The 19,865-nt window shown below is 41.7% G+C and overlaps 1 pseudogene; it reads right to left on the bottom strand.

Annotated features, from left to right (window-relative positions):
* LOC147692917 (E3 ubiquitin-protein ligase TRIM63-like) overlaps positions 1 to 19,865 on the bottom strand; it is a 160,714-nt pseudogene that overhangs the window by 55,737 nt on the left and 85,112 nt on the right.

Below are 19,865 nucleotides of genomic sequence, written 5' to 3'. Positions count from 1 at the left end.
GTCAGATTATAGGCACACTCTCTCTCTTTTTTCCCTCTAGGTGGACCGGGTCTTCAACAACCGTCAAGTACACATGTTTAGCCTAGGGACAGCTTGTAGGTTTATGGCAGCTTGCCTTGTGCTAATGCCCTCACTGAGGTGCTTTTGGTGACAGGAGACCCACAGCACCACTTTGTACAGTTGGTTCAAGGCAACCTCCGCCTGCTTTGGTTTCTCCTGGCTGTACCAACAATGTTTAGTAAAGGGTCAGATTATAGGCACACTCTCTCTCTTTTTTCCCTCTAGGTGGACCGGGTCTTCAACAACCGTCAAGTACACATGTTTAGCCTAGGGACAGCTTGTAGGTTTATGGCAGCTTGCCTTGTGCTAATGCCCTCACTGAGGTGCTTTTGGTGGCAGGAGACCCACAGCACCACTTTGTACAGTTGGTTCAAGGCAACCTCCGTCTGCTTTGGTTTCTCCTGGCTGTACCAACAATGTTTAGTAAAGGGTCAGATTATAGGCACACTCTCTCTCTTTTTTCCCTCTAGGTGGACCGGGTCTTCAACAACCGTCAAGTACACATGTTTAGCCTAGGAACAGCTTGTAGGTTTATGGCAGCTTGCCTTGTGCTAATGCCCTCACTGAGGTGCTTTTGGTGGCAGGAGACCCACAGCACCACTTTGTACAGTTGGTTCAAGGCAACCTCCGTAAAAGGTACTCAAAAAATCTTTACATATACTATACTACAGGTTTGAACTATAAAGAATGAACAAAAAAAGAATAAACTTTTTTTATTTTTTACATTTTTATAATTTTTTTGTTTTTTTAATTTTTTTTATAACTGTTACTTACTCAACCTACAACTACTTCAAATAAACTGCAAACACTGAAATATTTAAAATAGTAATATAGTAATAATAATGTAAAATATTATGATAGTTATGAAGAAAATTGTAAGGCAACAAAAAGCTAGTTCTGTTCCTCCTGAACACTAGGAGCGGGATGACAGTGACTTAACTGGGGATAACATTGCTCATGAACACCAAGTTTACAGGCAGGACACCAGTGGCGGGACCTTTTTCTCCCCCCAGGCTGACTCCTGTCAGAGCACACAGCACAGTCTCTCTCTTTTCGCCCAGGCAACAGCGCAAAGCCGTGCTCCTCACTACAAAGAGAAAGTAGTGGTGTTGTAGGTATTTGTTCTTGAGAGAAACCATCCTGCCGTAGACAAAGTGCCTCTACAAGACTCACTATAAAACTGTGGCGACTCTGAACATTGCATGGATCAGTATTCAATTTATGCAATTCGTAAGCATTCATGATCGACACATCAATCAGATTACGCCAAACCTTGGACCAGTATCTGTGTGTTGATCTCTCTGCTGCGAATTCGTATATTTTGCGGTCGCTTACATCAACCCCACCCATTCCTTTATTGTAGTCTAAAATGACTTGAGGTTTGATGATTGATTTCCCAGACCTTGTCTGTACAGTCACATCATCTGCTAGGCTGGAGGTGGACAGCAGTAGAACAGGCTTGCGTTGGCTTTTCTTTTCTCTAAAGGCGCATGCCAATACCCCTTTCTTTCTCATATACTTAGACATTTCTGCCTGCAATTTGGCCCTTGCAATCTCTGGAGGCAGCCCTTTAGAGTTTGCCCGCACTGTGCCTGTTAATAGAGTTTTGTTCTCAAGTAGCTCCTCCGCTAGACTGACACTTGTGTAATAGTTATCAGTCATTAGATGATACCCTTTACCTAGTAAATCACATGAGCGGAGAAGACTCATCACCTTGTTGAACACAAACCCCTTTTCTGTTCCTATTGTTTTATCCTTCCCAGTATATAAATCTACATGAAGGACATAACTGTTACTGCTGTCGCATACCTCAAATTTCTTAATGCCAAACCTAGCATGCCTTTTATTAGGCATGTATTGAATGTAAGCCACCCTATTTTTCATGCCAATCATTGATTCGTCAATACAAATCACCTGATGTGGCACATAGTACCGCTTGAAAGAATGGTTCAATGAATCAAGTACTGGCCTAATCTTATGCCACGGGTCGTAACCTTCAACTCCCCTCACCTTTGCCGTGGCATTGTCATTTATGTGAAGCATTCTTGTGACAATAAGGTATTGCCACAATGGCATGACTTGCCCAAAGAAAGGTGTGGCCTGAGAAGGGTGTGACAAATCCCAGTAATGTTTCACGTTACGTTTCTTTATGAGGCCCATGTTAATAGATTAACCAATCCATTTTTTCAAGAGGCCAACAGTCAAGCCCCCATTCATCCATCGACGTAGCCGTGAATGGGGATGCTCACTGATCCAGTTTGCCATTTTGTCCAGCAAATCTCTTGCATACTTGTTTGTTTCTCGAACTATGTGTACAAGCAGTTCCATAGTTAAAAACAATTGCAAATATGCAACTGGGGGGGAATTTCTTGGTGGAACTTTCCGGACTCCTGGATTCCTCACAATAAACTCAATACCATAATTGTTATTATCATTGCCTGGTACAATTTCATCCCAGACAGTCTCATACTGATCTTCTTGAGATAAATCTTCTTCTTCTTCTCCTCCACACTCACCAAGGTCCTCATCACCTACACTCTCTTCCCCACTGCTGGACTCCAGACCCTCCCCAGAATCCACCTCAATGTCACTGTCACCCTCTGAATAAATATCTGGAGCTTCATCCAAACATTTGAACAAAGATTCCTCTGTGTCAATCTTAAATCGTTTGGTGTTCATGTTCTTAATTTGAAAAAATGCACAGGTGAAAAAATTAGCACCCTCCCTCACAAGCCTTAGTTGTGTAACTTCTGTGAGGTAAAAATGATTAACCAACACGTCCTACTCCCCAAACCCTCCTTCACACTGCCCAAGTTTTGCTTAAAATAATTGAAAAATGAATTCTAACACACCCTATATATTCACAAAAAAAGAATCTGTAGCATTGAAAAAACAAAACAATTATAGATTAGTAATTCTCTCACAAGCTCCTAAAAACCCAACCACTCTCCAGCACACCCAAATCCCTGTCAGAGAAATTTCTGTCAGTGAGGGGGCTAATGTATCTTTTTGGCTGCTCATGGCAGGAGTGCGCTGACAGAGAAGAAGGACAAGCAGACACAGTGCACCTTTCAGTGGAAAGAGTCGGCCATTTTGTAATAACTGTTTGAGGTAATTTTTCAAAAGCATCGCAGCCATATATATTTTTCACAAACTGAAAAAGATAGCCTAAAACAAATTTGATATTACCAACATGACTTATTTTTCTTCTGCTAATTCTGCTTATAGCGAAATAGGTATTATACATATATTTTCTCTGCTAATTTTGAATAGCTGATAATACTTTTAATACTGGTGACTGAATTTGTTTGTAATGTTAAACTCTACTGTAATGATGGTCTTATTTCCATTTCCTGATAGTTAGTCGCTTTGAATCTTTCCATTGTATCCAGCTTTACTTTTCTTTCTCTGACTGCACAGTGAGAGGAGTTTTTAAAGTGGCTGCATATCTGTGGCTGGACTGGTGCAACCCATACATAGTAGTGATGGAGGCTAAAGACAGGTCTATTCTTAACATTTCAATTGTAAGTGTAATTATTATTGCAATTATTTAGCGTTTACTATCCCTGACCAGACGTCAAATCGCTTTTATTTTCCTCCGGAACCCAAAAAGGATTAGTGGTGAATTAGTATTGTGAAAAGTGAAAGTAATTTGAGTGGTGGACATGTTAGTCAGTTATTACAGCACCCCTTTGTACAGTTGGTTCAAGGTGCCCTGCCTCCCCTTTTTTGTCTCCTTGTTCTGCCATGAATGTTTTGAACAGAGACAGGTTGAGGGCACACTCCCTCTCTCTTTTTCCGCTTCTCGGTGGACCAGAACTTCAGCAACCATCAACTACATATGTTTAGCCTAGGGACAGCTTGTAGGACAGCTTTCCTTGCTTGTAGGACAGCTTTCCTTGAGCTAATGCCCTCACTGAGTTGCGTTTACTGCCAGCAAAGCCACAGCACCACTTTTACAGTTGGTTCAAGGCAACCTCGCTCTTGTTTTGTCTCTCCTGGCTCTGCCAAGAATGTAATTTTTTTAACATCTTTATTTCACAACATACATTTGAATCATATATTCATAGCACTTAACAAGGATTTAATCAATCACCTTACAGTTATCCCCAGTATGAAATATGACCGCACATGCAACCCCGACTGGAGGTACCACAGGGTTTCAACATGTGTCCATGGGATACTGAGTCTGCCTGTCTGACGTATTCATCCAGATACCTTAATGTTAGTCATTTTTTCTCCCTGTGTGCAGAATACCTCTAAGGGAGTTTCCAAGATACCAGGAAACTGTATAAGATGTTTTGCCATTTTGCAGTGCTTCACATGTGTCTTAGATAGGAACTATTACAGTGGCCGTTCAACAAAACAAAGGGCAAACTTATAACAACAAACCATCCTAGCAGTGTTCATTCTGGGCTGTATAGTGGGTTCCCAGCTGTTTGTCGAATAAATCGCTTACAACACTCCAGGACCACAGACAACAGAATCCAGTCCCGTGGAACGTCAGCCTTTCAAGCCAGAAGCTTCTCTAGTAATGCTTCTTGAGGAGTAAATCTACCCGTCAGGCCTGTTTCCTCCTGGCTGGAACCAGCTGGAGACTGTGCCACCCACTGTAGTTTGTCAGATAAATAATAACATGCGAAGGCAGGGGCTCCCAAGTCTCCGTCAATAGGAGAGCATCGAAGAGTCTCCATTCGCAACCTTTGTTGACCAACCTCCCCCAACGGCTCTCAAGAAATGTGCCATGCCAAACTGGTCTAACAAGTCTGGTCATCCATATAAGGATTCATAGTATATTTGGAAAGGTCAGCTAGGGCAAAGGGTAAGGAGAGTACCAAAACTGCACCACCAGTGGCACCGGATGGCTTAGTCAAAGTCGGAGGTTGGCCCAATGCTTTCAAATGGAGACTGGGAATGCCTAGAGCTACACTGCTTGCAGAGAAGTAGGGCTAAAGAACGGTAATGGATTAAACCCAGATCTTTTGACTGGGTGTGAGTGTTTGATTGATTTAGATGCTCTGTCCATCACCACCCCCTTTTGTACAAGCGTTGGGGGTTAGCAAAAGCACAGGGGGGGGTCAGAGTAGAACCAAACATACACCACCAGGGGCACAGGGGTGGCCAAGTGCAGGATGCCAATTAAGTTCCAGGCACCCAATGCTTCTCAATAGAGTTTCTTCTTTTGCCAAAAAGTCTGCAGGCGTGGCACCGGAGGTTGCAGGCGAGAGACCAATGATAGCAGAGGTAAGTAGAGGTGTAGAGGGTAATATGGGCAGGAAGGATCCAGCCATAATGCATTAATGACATTGAAAGACTTGGAAAAGTGTAATTAAAGGTCAAAGGTCAACAGACATGCTCCCAGACACCAATGAAACCAATGAAAGCACAAGTATTTATGAAGACAATTACAATAATGCAACACTAGTAACACATTATCCAAGGGTAGTGTGCAATAACGACCTTGATACACCTAAACAAGTATAATTAGAGGTCAAAGGTCATAAAGTATAACCTCCTCCAACACTATAACTAAGGAGGATGCAGGTACTCATCATTACAATTCCAATAATGCCTCAATTGTAACAAATGATCTAACAGTAATGGATTAAAGGCCATGAAACACTTAGAACAGTGTAAATAGAGGTCAAAGGTCAAACCACATGACCCCCCTCCCACCAATTTAATGAACAAAAATGTAAGTAATTATCATTACAATTCAAACACTGCAACACTTGTAAACAACGGTCTCACCGTAATGGAATACACTCTGTATACATCTGCAATAAGGGCAAATAGAGGTCAAAGGTCAAATTTTATGACCTCTACAATAATTTGAACAAGGGAAAAAATAGTACTTTGCATGCCGAGTCCAATAATGCCACACTTGTTGAAATTGATCCAAGGGTAACAGAATAAACAGAAAAAAGGTTAAAAAAAAAAGTGTATTTAGGGGTCAAAGGTCACGTTTTTTTCACCTCTTATAAAATTTGACTAGTTGACCTGTGAGATCAGACAACGACCTTTACAAAGATTTCTCACTTTGAAAAAACAATTTCACTGTTACAAAGATATATCCTTTGCACACTTCCACTAGCTACCATTTTGGGTCAAAGGTCAAGGACTGTGACCTTCAGGAGTTATATGCATGAAATCATATGCCAACCAATTCACAAAATATGCATCACCACTGTGCCTAAAAGTCAAAAAATATATTTTGAGATGTTGAACATATGTCCAATATCAAGATTGAGATCATTATATGAAAAACCCCAATAGACGAAACAGCATGTCGGCCATTTTGTAGCATGAAAAGTGCTGTCAAAAGCATCAAAAATATGTATTTTCATAAATTTACTAACGGTAGTCTCTGAACCATCCATTTTACTTCTGTGAACCAATTCTGCTAGCTAGGCTTATAAGTTTAGATTCTGCACAACAATAGAAAAAACATGACAAATGTTTGTGTTTATATCTATGTCATTGTTTGACAAAGAGCCATAAAAAACACAAAAAACAAAATCAAAATCAAAATCTGCCCTATTACCATTGAGCAAACAAACTAATAAATATTTCTGAGTATCTGCTTTTGGAAAACACTATTTTTTTTATTACCCTACCAACGCGGTCATTTACACTTATCATTTTCTCAGTCACCTGGCGGCCATCTTGAATTGTGTCATGTGACTTCAGGGTGTTTTATAAATGTAAGTTTTATATGCAAATTAATAGTTCAAGAAGTACTGAAACCAAAAATGTATAGTTTCCCAACATTATAATCATAATTACACAAACTACAGCATGTTAAAGCAAAGCACTCCAAAAAGTCATTAAATGGCTTAGCACTGAAGGATTTTCAATGGGCACTAATAGGGTTAAAAGGTGTACGCTAATCAAGGTTTGCGTTTATAACCGTACTGCGCTCTGCATGGTCTCTTGAATGTTGCGAGATGCTACATTGAGCTTTATGCTCTGGACCCACTGCTCGTGTCAAATTAGTGTTTTTGCTGGAGAGCAGTTGTTCTTCTGGCCACTTTCATGAGATCCCTCGTGGTGCTATGCGCCCTCTCCCCTGACATTGTTCTGCTCTATAACTTTTAGGGCTGCAATTTCTTGGCCTGCATAGGGCGCACGTGCTACTGCATAGACAAGTCAAGTACTCGCGTTGTAATTGGGTCCATTAAGTACCAGTGAGTGGGGAGACAAAGTTGTGCATGTTAGCAAACCACACTTGGGTGTGCTGCTAATGGGGTCAGCCAGGGCGTTTTCTGTTACATTGTGTTGGCGTCTAGAGGGAAGCAGCTAAGCTTTCTGTAACCAGACAGCGCCCCTCTCCTTTACTGCTCTCCACTCTGATAATTCACCCCACAGTCCAGTATGTCTACCCATCTCGTACTGATCTATTCATGATGATTATCCTATTTCAACTGTGATAACTTTAGGACTCACTTCATGGGTGTACTTTATGCCCGCCTGTGTAGTCACAGTGTATCACAACTCACGTGCACCACTTACCTTTTTTTTCTACCCCAACTGTATGTAGTGCAGTAGAAGTTTGTAGATTATGTTCATTTGTATATATTCATCACTTTAAGCCCTAAAGATACTGGGTGTCGTTTTTTATGTTATGATTGCGGAGGCAAATTTGCTGGAAACTTCTGTGATACCATTGCATTATCCCCAAGCGCCTCCTGTTGAGATGATATATTGGCAGGCCACTTCATTTTTGTGTCAAAACTTTCCACTTTGATACCAAGTTATGTTTTGGAATATGACTCGGAAAGATTTTTCTATGACATAACTCTGTGACTTACTAATTCTTCCTAAAATATGGGCTATCAATTTGTTTAGATTGGCGCATCCTAACAAACTGTCTTCCTTCTTTACTGTTAAAGTTATGCTGTGGACTTCTTATACATTAAGGGGGTCCTCCAAGGACCCTGGTGAAGGTGGTATACATCATCCTTATTATTATGAAACTTTCCTTCCTCCAGCCTGAGCAATTCTTTACCATTGTCATCATCTAGTGATGTCGGATAGGGCTAACTGAGAAACTACTATTGCTCTCCATGCTTCAGTTCGTGATGGAACCCAGAAGCATGGTAAGGTCAGTGATTTCACCCATGTCTATTTGCACAAGGGTCAGTGAGGAGAGCTGTTGTTCAGGTGTTTTTTCAGAGCTTGCTTTCTCCTTCCAAGTGTTTCACTCAGGATAGGAAACAATGAGACCACCAGAAGGGACAATCATGTTATTTAAACATTCACAGCAGTGGAGTTCCACAGACCTATTCACTAATCTTTCTCACATCTTGAATGCCCAAGTATTGTTCCATCCTTTGGGTTACATAACTGTACATAGATGACTTCTGTGTAGTACAGTTGTTCTCACCATGCCGCTTCATTCAAACTAGGCCATAAAACTTTAGAAGAGCAAAACTACTGCACCAGACTAGATGGAAGAAATATTTAAGTTACTATACAAGCTGGACCCCCCCTTTGGCCCCTCTGAAGACCTCTCACAGACTCCGTCCATGCCCTGTGCTCAGAAGGGGTCCCCTTCTCATGACACCACAAACAGCTGATGATCTTATGTGAAAAGCACACTGAGTAACTCACGTACAGAGACCCTGGAGAGCGGAGAGCCTTAACCTGTCACTTAGCTCTCCCTGATGATCTCTGCCGTAGATTGGGGGCAACCCTTACGTCATGTCCCCTGTCACTGAACTCCCTTCCTACCGCTGCTCGGAGTCCACCCTTTCGAGGACCTCCTACACACCTTAGCGACGCACTGCTGACCAGTATCCAGTCCACTGCGGCATGGACTGAGACTTTGTCCTCGTCATTGAGGCTATCAGCCAGCCAACGCCTTTGTGAATGACTCAATCCCTCAACTTGCTCCACTCTTCATAGCATGCCTTATATGCCTTCACAGGTATTCCAAAAGTCTCCAGAGACAGGTACTCTGCCTTGGTCTCACTGGAAAGCCTCTTTGGTACCCATACTGAAGCCACAGAAGGACCCCATTCATCATTCATCCTAAAGACCAATTGCCATTCTCAATGCTGTTACAAGATCCTCAGTAAGGTCCTAGCTGACCCTCTGCATGGAGTCCTGATGCTTCTGATCCACCCGGACCAGAATGTTTTCGTTCCAGGTCGGAGTTCCTGCAGTAACATCCGTAGGCTCTATGGACTCATGGATGTAGCCCCACAATTATGCCCAGAAGCAGGCCGCCTTGATCTTGGATCTCGAGAAAGCATTTGATGCGCTTAATTTGAGCTACCTCTTTGAGATCCTCCATCACTTTGGTTTTGGGCCCTCTTTCTACACCTAGTAAAACTGTCCTACACGGACCCTGTAACTAGGGAACTGCATGTCTGAACCGTTTGCAGTTGGTAGGGTTGCTAGACGGGACTACCCTCTGTTGCCCCCCCTTTGTGTTTTTTAGGTCTCGCCTGCCGATGCGCATGCGCATCGAGCTTGCGAGACTATGGGGGCTTAAACAGTCTTTAACCAACTTGCAAGGAATCGTGGCGATTCCTTGCAGTGCCCATGAAATTCAAGCTCAATGCGCATACGCATTGAGCTTAAAAGCGCGTGCACATGCCCCCAGCCGCCTGCCTTGCATGTATTTTCCCTCAGGCGCACTCCACCCACACCCCCGCTCCGCCCCCTCCCCTGCCTGTCGTGTCGCATTTCTTCAGTTCCCTCAGCCGCACTCCAGGCCCCTGCTGCTTTCACACCCTCTCCCCGCTCCGCCCCCTCCCCTGCCCGCCGTGTCGCATTTCTCCTCCCCCCTCCCCTTCTCTGCCTTCCCTCCGTCTTGTCTCTTCACTTCTTGGTTGCACGGCCGCTAGGCCGTGCCTCCCCTACTCTCCTCCCCCCTCCTCCTCCTCCTACTCTCAAGACGCAATATGTTCCTTCTCCAGGTAGTATACTTCTTTTTTTTTATATCATAATGGTGCCATGTTCGGGCGCTGGGAAGTAAATGGATTGTTTGCAGCTGGGAACATGAATTTAACTTAGTGCCACTCGCATTGAACGGTGCTTATTTTACAAGTGAAGCACCCCGGCGCCTTAGCGCGCTAATCCTTAAGAAGGTGCTTTGATACGATGCAAACAAGAGGTGCGGCGGCTTTCCTTTACAATATCTCTGCCCGGTGCAATCATATTTCATCTCTTGGTTCAGTAATGCTGAAAGAACAGGTCGCCGTTGCTCGGAATATACTTAAGAGATGGGGGATTTGAGATTGCTTTTCTGCCGAGCGGGAGGAAGGCTCCATTTGTAATCGTGTGTATAAAACATGACTTTGAGGCAGATTAGCTTGCCTCTGTCTGACATTGAACCGCGAAATGTTAGCATTTCATTGAACACGCACTTTAATGACAAGACGGGAGCGTTACTTTGACGGCGGAATCGGATTTTTATCAAAGGTGGCCAATAAGTGAGGTAAAATATGCTTAAGCAGTTGCAAAGAGGAGCAGGTGTTTGAGAAATTAAATTGGCCACTATCAAATCTGCGTGCTTCTGCGTGAAGGCTTGGGACATTGTCTTGTAACGTTATTATATAGTATACTCCCTTCGAAAGCAATACTGCCCGTGCACTTTCTACCAATGAGATTTCCAACAACATTTCTCTTGTTATGGCTTTTTTTATTTGTAATTCTTTAGCATTGGCTACAGGAAACAAAAATGCTAAAGATTTACAAAAAAAACCCCATAAACAATTCTAAAAGCACTAACTCTAATGATGCGAGACCTATTGCATTTCCAATGCTTGTTGCGATCTTGCAGTTAGCGAGATCGCAATTTGCGATTTCGGTAATTGCGAGATCGCAATTTCAACACGTGTATTGGCCGGTTCTGTGAATATTTACCGATTAATGGTGACTCGCAATCGCCGATTGCGGCCGATTGCGAATCGCTTTTTTTTAATCGCAAATATTCATGAATGCCATTCTGCAATTTCTAAATTGCGATTCGCTTTTTCTCGCAATTTAGAATTCGCAGAATTTGACATTGATGAATCTGGCTGTATGAGTGTTAAGCTAACTCAAAGAATGTGTGATCATAGATAGACATACTGCTGAATGAGATAGCTTTAGAAATATTGACTTTCTTGTGCAACAGGTTCAGCATGCAGATGAAAATGGTTCACATCCATGATTCTAGAAGTTTAAGAACTAACAAGGGCCTCCAAAACATTTTCAATCTTTTCATGTATTTCCCTTATTTATTTTAAGTGATCCCAGTCTGTGAAAAAAATGTAAATGGTACAATCCATTACAGTTTACAATGTTTTAAAATTGCATCGTTGTTCAGAAAATCACAATCGCTGTAATTTAAAAAAAAACACAATTATTTATTATTCTTGTAATTTAGCAGAATTGCCGTTTACTGATACAAACATTTTACAGATTGGGGAAAAGGTACTAAGTAAACTGATGGCCATGAACTGCAATCTTTTTAAACCAAAAATACCCCTAATATTTGAGAGCCACAGGATCCATAATATTCATAAAAATATAAGCATTTAACTTTGGCATGTAGATTGTCCTTCCCTATTTGAAATAATATATGGTTACTTATTCTTCTTCGAATATGCCATTGGAGTAACACATATGAGATTGTTAAAGATGCCTTGCCTAGTGTCATTAGATCCCCTGGAATAATCATATTATCATTTTGTTAGGCCTCGCTAGAGCCAGCGCATGCGCTGGCCTGCGAGACATTTAGAAACTGGCTTTTGAAAGTGTTACCAAAGCCTTTTGCCAGCCACCAGCGTGCCGTCACGCGTGCGTGAACATGCACAGGCCATTGGCATTTGTAATGGCTCATTAAGCCATGCTCCTCCACCCCCTCTCTCTCTGCTCTCAGTACCCCCTCCCTGCTCCCCCTCCCTCTTCATCAGGTGCACCATGCGCCTTGGTGACCTTTGCGCGCACCGGAGAGCACTTTACTGAGGCGGGGCTCCTCTGAGGGGCGCCCCCGCCAGTAAACTGGAGCCAAAAGCTGCAGCCAATGCTTGTTAACTATTAGACACCAGCCCCCAGTGTAAACACTGGAGAATGGTACCCATGGCGGAGAGCAAATACGTCATGGATTAGCCCAGGTGGGGAGGGGGGTTAAGGCAGAGCCCATAGGCACATTCCTGCCAGTGATGAGGGAAGATTTACTCTCACTGCTCCCCATCCCTGCCTGGCCGAGGGAGCACCCTCTGCTCAGGTTAAGCTGCCGGTTAAAGTTTTCCCTTCACCCCCCACCCAAGAATAGAGAGAGGCAGGGAGACAGGCACGGCGCACACAGAACACACACACACACAACGACTACATGATGCATCAGCTGTGGTGTGGAAAGTGCATGTGTTTATTTATTTATTTACTTTTCCACTAGTTTTCTATACCGTGAGATAGAACGCAGGGTACACAGATTCGTTGTATAACTTTCTATTCCAGCATCAGACCTGTGCGTGTCTCTTTAGGGCTGGCTTGACGTAGCACCTATCACGAACCTTATGTGAGCAACAGATAAAGAGGTTTACAAGCAGTAGTACTTGATCAATATGTTAGCCACGAGTAAGTGGGACTGCACTAGGGTGGGCAGATTTAGAAAAGCAAGGTCAGACTTAGAAGTAGGATTAAAGGGTGACAGGTCATATAATACACACACACACTGACACACATGCACACACGCACGCACACCCACACACACACACACACACACACACACACATATATATATATATATATATTCATATTTATTGTGTTTTAGTGACTTTTAAACACTGTGAAAGCTGTTCTGACTGAATATTACAGTTCAAAATCATTCAAAAAGATTTAGTCTCAGGTACTTTTACATTTAGATTTAACTTATTTTCAGCTAGACACTATACTTGGCACTTCAATAAATAATGGATTTTGCACCTGGTGTATCCTGCATAACTGTGCCTGACACAGATTCATTCTGAACGTTGAATTTGGTTGTTCTTTTGAACTGTTCATTAACCAAACATTATCTAAGGCAAGATGGCATGACCTCCTGTCTGCCCGAGTCACCTTCCCCCATCCACTGGTAGCATGAACTGAATTCCTGCTCTGTCTGAAGCAGGATGAATTACTTTACACCTGTGAAAATGAACGTATCTTTAACATTCTAGTGCTGCATTGGAGGAGCACTTGACTTGCTTCCAAAAACAGGGACTAATTTTTAAAATTGTCTAAAGTGTTTGGACACCAGGACAGACCCCATAAAAGCAGAACTGTCCTGAGAAATCTTGGAGGCATGGTCACCTTAGACCATTGGTACTCAAAGTACGGCCTGCGGGGTGCATGATCACATGAGTGTGTGATAGTTGTCAAGCAGACGTTTCTTTGCAGCCTGCTGTTCCTTTTCTGGAACCCCTGGTAAATTGGGAAAGAAAGCTGCTCCAGTTCCTTATTGGAAATTCTGCTACCTCAGAAGCATCGTCATGTGATTCTGGGCTAATGTTTTATGAGCAACTTTGTCTTTTTCATAGAACAAGCATAAAAGACTATAGAAAGAAAGTCTAGAATCAGAAAGACAAAAAATATCTTATCAAGCATTGGCATAGCCAATAGGTCTCGCATTTGGGACCTTATAAGTGCTTAGCCATGCAACAGTTGGTGTTGTTGCACCAAGGATATTCTGCTGCATAACTAAATACTTATAGGGTCCAAAAAGCGAGACCTATTGGCTATGCCAATGCTTGTTTCACTTTGAGTTGATCATAACAAGGGGCTCAAAAATGGGTATGTTGAAATATTTAATGTAATCCGGGTGATATCTATTATCATCTGATATTTACAAAAACATTTTGCTATGTATATATGAAACCAATAATGAGAAACAGTGATTTTACCTCGACAATTCCTTACAAAATAAAACGTGAAATAACATTTACATACTGGAATTTTATGATGCTCAGGAGTGGAATTCGAGTGAGGAGCTATGAAACGGACTATACATGTGTCTTGTATAAACTGTAACATTTATTTCCAGGACAAGTGGACAGACTGATTCTGGTTTGAGAAAGGCATGCTAAAACGTGTCACCATTTGTAAAACAAAAAAAACAAAAAATAAAGATTTTGAAACTATCCTAGAGTGCCATCATCTTTCAATATTTCATATGTGGGGGGAACCTGTATGCATATACGACAGGATCCGTGGGCGTAGCACCAACACCCTAGGTGGAGGTGGACACTTGTTGCAGAATTCTATGGTTTATAATATATTTTATAGATTGTTGGCAATCTATTGAAAGTATTTTTCTTATTTTTATAGTTCCACCATTTTTTTAAATAACTCTATTGTAAAGTATTTTTTTCTGTTTCTTCAGAACGACATAGAGGACAACACCAGCAGGATTCTACTTCTTCGGGTAAGGTAAGGCTACTGTTTGAAAAAAAAAATTACGTGTATTTTATATTTAAGTGTTGTACTGTAATACCAATTTCCCCATTTTGTAATGAAAAACTTGGAATACAAAGGTTATTCCTCATCTTGAAAGGTAATTTCTGTTGTAAAATGAGTCTAACAGAATTCAGAATGTACAAATAATGAGGTCCTTAGAGTGCCAAGGAAATGTATGAAGTGGTGATAAATATGGAAAAACGCAGGTTATTTTTTAAATTCAATGTTTTTGTGGTTTTGCCGCATGACAAATGCAGTGATATTGTATCACAGCTTAACCAACCGTGCCCATTAGCACCAGTAAAAACTGCACATTGGAAAAGTATCATGACACACAATGTCTGTGTAACCCTGTATTTAAAGCTAGGTTAAAGGCAATACTTTCAAAGCAAATGAAGGCAGCTGTGGGACAGCATCAATTATCAGACAATACACATTCCCGCAAACTGTACACAGAGGACTTTAGTCTTTCTACCTTGATTGCTTTTACTGTGCTTTCAGACTTCTTGAATACCAACTGAATATCCTCTGTGAAGTGAAGTTTTCGTGCTGCGTAGATCTCAGAAAGTTTGGCAACTTTATGTGGTTCATGATTTCCAAAAATCTTACAGGTGCCACAAATCGGTTCATTGTCACTCAGACACATCTAAACAGAATACATAAGCAAAATAAGTATATATTTTTTGTTTTACTGAAAACTCATATTGTGCTGTGCCTTTTTATTTAGAATTTTATTTGGGGATTTTAAAATATATTAACTTTACCCGAGGGCCGCAAAGGGCATTTCAGAGAAATCAGACACATCACCAACATATAAAGATAGATTCACACAGGTATGTTTAAAGCTAGAACTCAGGACAATAAATCCTAGAAATAAAAAAAAAACAACATCACAATAGGGTTACGAATAGAGACCAAAGGGATAAGGTCTAAGATGGTATGTAAATCATGAACAAGTAGGTGTTGAGATGACTCTTGAATTCTACCACTCAAGGCGCACGCTTGGAATCTTTATGGGTCTCACAGTGGCTGTTGATAAGGTCTCCCACCCTACTGTTCTGTCTAAGAGATAATTGGCGCTTCGCTACGTTACATCATTCATGAGGAGTCTTGAACAGATAATTGTCCTTCCGCATTACCACTCCAAATTTAGAGAACTTCCATGTTACGCATCTCAATAATTTAATGTGAGCCTCAACTTATTCATCATCACAAAAGTCCGTTGACTACCCTTATTGGATCTTTTGGATCCCAATGTTATTGCTATATTGATAATATACATCTGATCTTTAAAGTGGAGTCTGGGATAATGCAACTGCATTTCCACGACTACATGTGCGCTATTTTAATCCACATGCTTCAAAGCCGCAGTGCAGCCATTACACAGACCTAGTTGTTCTTAATGAAGCCAATCACATTTGGAATGCTTCTTGCTGGTCTTCCTATATGAATTATCAACATGTTCGTGAATCAAGCCAGAAATCTGGGTATTGTTTTGTTGGCTCCTTGAATTTTAAACAAATATTTGATTCCAAATGTGATGACTTCCTGTTTTCTAGCTACGTACTCTTTGTGGAAAAACCTTCCTTGTTATCCCACCATTCACTAGTCAGGTTGCTGCTTGCACTATTGATTCATCTTGCAAAGACGGTAGCAATAAAATCTACCTCCATTTGCCCGAATGTATGCTCCACTGGCAGCAATTTGCACAGAAGGCTGCAGCAAATTTAATTCAAGGATAATCTTGGAGGGAGCATATTATTGAGCATCTCTGTGAGTTGCACTACTTTTTTGATGCACAAAAAGAATAACATTCAAAAGCCTGCATATGTGTAGCATGGGGCAAGTCAGTGTACGGCTTCTCTATATGTCAGAGATTCAATCGCCAAGATCCCACCAGGACCTTTAGCAAACATGCTCAAGCAATTGGTAAGTGCTATTCTTACTTATCAATCAATCAATCAGTGGTTTGTAAAGTGAGGCTATGCACCCACTAGGGTCACAAGGTGCTGGGGAGGAGGGGGCTGCTGATCCATCAGGGTGTGGGTGTTCAGTCGAAGAGCCAGGTCTTGAGGTCCCTCCTAAACTGTGTCAACAATGCAGATTGCCTGAGGTGGAGGGGCAGGGTGCTCCAGATCCTAGCAGCAAGGTAGGAGAAGGATCTTCTTCTGGTTCTGGTCTTGTGGATCCGTGGGACGGAGGCCAGGGCAAGTTGGGAAGGGCGGAGTTGTCTGGCGGGTGTGTGGAAGGGGAGGCGGTGGTTCAGATATTCTGGTCCTGCGTGGTGGAGAGCTTTATAGGAATGTGTGATGAGCTTGAAGGTGATTCTCTTGTTGATAGGAATAGAGTGGAGTTGTTGGAGATGTGGTTTTGGCGGGGATGTCGAGGACCAGTCTGGCTGCGGCGTTTTGGACATTCTGTTTCTGGGTCACACCAGCAGGGTGCTTTGATGTAGTCCAGTCTACTGGTGATGAGGGCATGGCGACTGTCTTTCTGGATTCTGGAAAGCCTTTTGAACGAGGTGGAGCATGTGAAAACAGGATGAGGATACTGCTTTGATTTGGTGGCTCATTGCTTATCTGCCAAGTACTGGTACACCTTACCCATTTCCATCCGCAACAATAGCATGCATTTGTTCTTTTCAAAAAGCACTTAAAATCTGGCTGTTTGATCTATCCTTTATGTATCTGGTTCTTCTAGATTGATGCTCAAGGATACTATTTGAGATAGCTGTGTCTAGTATAAATGAAGTTGATTCATTAATGTCTGAGGTTCAAATCAGTCTGGTACCGAATGTAAGATATCATGTTATTGTATGTGTTCCTTGTGAGCCCGTTGGACTTACAGCCTTAACGGGCATTTGCTCCAGTAGTGTGTATACTACCAGATCCACCTGGGGTTATTCACCAAGGTGTCTTACACTTGTTAGTAATTTAAACAAATCATTTACTCTTATACTTTTGAGTAATTTTACTACTTTTGGCTATTCACAAAATCTGAACGTAAAGTTACTCAAAAGAGTAGACTTACACATCTCCTCCCCTGTAAAAGGAGGTGGAGACAAATTTACAAGTGTAAGTTACTACTGCCAGAATAGCAGCAGTAGTAAGTATGTCCAGTACTCCCATGGGCATGCTCTGACACTTCAGCACCCTTCCATAAAAAATAATGGGGGTAGGAACTTTAAATAAAATCCCATGGGAAATAAAGTTAAATTAAATGAAAATATTTGGAAGAGTTAAAAATATACAAAAAGTGTAAAAATAAAAACATTTATTATTTAACTGCAAACTATTTTAACAAGCTTTTTAGACTTTATAAATTAATGTAACATTAATTTTGATTATAATATAATTAAATTACTTTTAATAAATTCTATGTCACTTTAATATTTAATAATTATTAATTAATCATAAAAAATGTTTTTTGTAATGTTAAGTGGGAATTTCTTTTTTAATATAAAATTCTGAAAACTGGCCCCTGAATGATCCGGGATATGCAATCATACACAGGTGTTGTATTCAAAGCCCACGCAATTTCACCTAACTGGTCCCACATGGCACTCCTGCAGGTGTGGCACTTGTTTCAGAGGAGTATGGGGTGGGCAAAGACAATAACGCGGGCAGCCCCACTGTGGGATTCTGAAATACTGGGTTCCCTCTGGAGAACGAAGGGATTTGATAGATGGGATACAATAGGGATCTCACGGATAGGTGACCTTTGGGTTAAGGGAGGGGTGGTACCTTTCTCGACTATCCAGCAGAGTTACGAGTTAGCTGACACCAAGCGGTTCCGCTATATGCAGGTGCGGCACGCGCTCCAAGTAGCGATCCCAAAAGGTGAAAACCCTCCTGAGTCCTCACCCGAGGATAGACTCCTGGATGGGTACATGCCCCAGAAGGCCATTTCCCTAACCTATTCTAAGCTGAAAATTCATGCACCTGACCGACTTCCACAACTACGCACAACATGGGAACGCCACTTAGCAGAATTAGATGAAGAGGAGTGGATAGAAGCACTGGCATCCCAAAGGGAAGGGGCAATATCCTCTAAATTAAAGCTGGTACAGCTAAACATATTGCACAGAATCTATGTCACAGGGCATATAATGTGGGAATGCCCTCATATCAGCGGATATTAGAACAGAGTAACGTCAAGTATGGGGTGGCTATGGGAAAACCTGTGGTGGCAGATGCCAAACAGTGTCTATTACACATATGGGAGCCAACGGACTTGAGGAATAAGGAGAAACCTGGGTGATGCTGGGTTTGATGGTTGCCAAGAGGAATATTGCTAGAAAGTGGGGAGTGTAGACTGTTCCAACACTGAGGGAGTGGGAAGAAGATATGGATTGGTGCATGTTTAGGGAGCAAACAGTGTATACGTCAAGGGGATGCCCCAAAAAATGGATGAAAGTGTGAGGGAATTGGAATGAATACAGAGGTAACATCTGTGTGCCACCCGAGCTGCCATTGCAATTATACCCGGACGAGTCAGACGACTAATGTTCTAGGGGATGCTGGCCGAATCAGAACTGTTATGACAATGCTACACCGTATGTACCACACTGCGAATTACTTTGATGTATTAAGAGTAAAAATGGAAATCTGTGCTGTTGTTTTGTTGACAATAAAAAGAAATGTAAAAAAATAAAATTCTGAAAACTAATTTTTATTTAGTACTACTAAATGTACTACAACATGTACTTTTGGAATAGGCCCCATTCAGTTTAGGGCAAAGTTCCCTGGTTTACTCAGGTGATCTATTGATTGCTCCAAGCACATTTTGCAGTGTACTCTGCCAGGGGGTGGGAGCCAATGCATTTCTGTTAAGCAAGGCACATGTGCTTGAACTTTCTTTGGTTAAAGATTCATTGAGCCGCTGAATGAAGAATGCGTTTGATTGGTGTCAATGCCCCTGCAAGATCATTTTGAAGTGTGTTGCCTCACTTAATTTGCGATAATATGGTCACCTCAAATGCTTTTTTCTTGATATGGTCTTTGAAGCACAGAAAATGGTCAATATGAAAACCTAGGGATTTTGCAGAGAAATTAATGGCAGGTGAAAATGCATATCAATACATACTATTGAGTCAGTCCTGAATAAAGGGCTTAATGGTTCCCTGTTTAGGTGGACAAACTTTGTTTATGTTGGATAGAGTTTCTGATAAGCTGTAGAAATCCAGGTTTTAATGATGTCCAAACAGGATCTGAGCTTATGGATGCTGTTAGCTGACTTCTCTTTAACGTATAGGCGAGTATCATTAGAGTATTGGTGTCTGACAGTATCTTTTTGGAAGTAGTACTCCCAGTATCTCCCAGTGCAAGTTGAACCACGTGAGAGGCAGAATATAGAATAGATGGTGATCTGAATGT

The sequence above is a fragment of the Lissotriton vulgaris genome, chromosome 9 (assembly GCF_964263255.1).
Source record: "Lissotriton vulgaris chromosome 9, aLisVul1.2, whole genome shotgun sequence".
Lineage (NCBI taxonomy): Eukaryota > Metazoa > Chordata > Amphibia > Caudata > Salamandridae > Lissotriton > Lissotriton vulgaris.
This window is presented reverse-complemented; position numbering and strand designations above follow the sequence as displayed.